General features: G+C 43.8%; 1 pseudogene; it reads right to left on the minus strand.

Moving 5' to 3' along the window:
* Nucleotides 1-273: 273 nt before the first annotated feature.
* On the minus strand, nt 274-759 carry LOC105516643 (annotated as a pseudogene).
* Nucleotides 760-1,780: the final 1,021 nt, after the last annotated feature.

Genomic DNA, 1,780 nt, shown 5'->3' on the forward strand with positions numbered 1-1,780 from the left:
CTTTCTTTTTCTTTTCTTTTTTTTTTTTTTTTAACTACACAAAGAACTTTATTAAGCCTTGTTTCAAACTTTATTCCCAGGTTTCTTCGGTTTAATCAGCTGCAAAGAATGAACTGTGTATAAGCAAAAACTGAAAAGAGCTGCAGTGTCCGAGGGGCTTGGGCTTAAAGATATTAGAGATCTAGATTTTATCAGGTCCATAAACAAACATTTCTTATAAAATAGCAGCTCCCAGTAACTTCTTCAAGTTTTATCTTAAGAAGTTGACTCAATTCAGTTTGCCTCATTCCTGGAAGCCTCATCCAAATTGTCCACAAGCTCTGGAACTTCATCATCATCATCCTCTCCAGTAGCAAGTGGTGCTTTTCCATCCGCAGATTGTTTGGGCAGAGCTTTGGCCAGTCTCCTTAAACCAGCTGGACTGTCTGCACCAAGCTGGTTTAAGACGCTGGATAGCATTTCTGTCAGCTGCTTTGTCTCAGCATGGCCTATAATGGCAAAAGTGTTCGCTGCCAGAGATATCTGAACTTTAGGGTGGTTAAAGTGGATCACTGTTCCTTGGTTTGTAAACATATTCACCTCTTCAATGCCAGAGATACTGTTTACCCCTCACTTCTTTAAGGAGAACTGAAGTTTTTGATCATCTGCTGTGGCTGCTCTGTGAACCACCTTCTTTCTGTGAGCAGTTCCTTTCCCACCAATGCGCATTCGTGCCTGCAGTTTGGGGAGTTTTTCCTGGTTGATGATCATTTCTTTCATTATGTTGGAACGGATAAGGGGCCACGCGGGGGACTAGGATTGGTCCTCAGGGAGTCTCAGGTGGACCAGCTGAGATTAAGCGCACACATGCTGGAACGCAGGATGGCAGGTCTTCCTTTTTTTAAAAAGGCATTAATCCCATCATGGGGGCTCTACATCCGTCACCTCATCTAAATAGAATGACCTCCCAAAGGCTCACTTTCTAATACCATCACACTATGGGTTTAGGGCTTCAACATATGAGCGAGGGGGAGCACATGAGCATTCAGTCCATAAGACAGGGATATGTGTTTTGCCGCTTATTATGTGTGTGACCATGGTCATGTCACTTAACCTTAGTTTTCTCATCTACAAAATGAGTCATATTTTACAATCTCATACAGCTCATGTGAAGATGAAGTGGGATAACTTTTTTTTTGTTTTTTGAGATGGAGTTTCACTCTTGTCGCCCAGGCTGGAGTGCAGTGGCATGATCTCTGCTCACTGCAACCTCCACCTCCGAGGTTCAAGCAATTGTCCTCCTCAGCCTCCAAAGTAGCTGGGATTACAGGGGCGTGCCACCACGCCTAGCTAATTTTTGTATTGTTTTAGTAGAGATGGAGTTTCACGGTGTCAGCCAGGCTGGTCTCCAATTCCTGACCTCAAGTGATCCGCCCTCCTCGGCCTCCCAAAGTGTTGTGATTACAGGGTTGAGCCACCACACCCAGCCGAAATGGGTAACATTTCTAAAGTGTTTGATGATGCCTTTTGTGTAGACAGCTATTATTAGGATACTTCTCTGAGTACAAAGTGTTAGTCACTCTTTACGGTTCTTCAGTATCATGGTGGTCAGATGGGTTGGAAGAGCATGCTGTCAGTAAGACTTAATGGAACATGAAACTATTAATTGTGTCAGCAAGGCACCCTACTTGGAAAGGTGATTTGTCGGCACTGAATCCATCTACACTTGCTAGATTCTGATGAGGATTAGGGATGTAGTCAGGGATTCACACAATGCTAACTGACCAGCAGGTAGGTCAAA

Source organism: Colobus angolensis, unplaced genomic scaffold (assembly GCF_000951035.1).
Source record: "Colobus angolensis palliatus isolate OR3802 unplaced genomic scaffold, Cang.pa_1.0 Scaffold286, whole genome shotgun sequence".
Lineage (NCBI taxonomy): Eukaryota > Metazoa > Chordata > Mammalia > Primates > Cercopithecidae > Colobus > Colobus angolensis.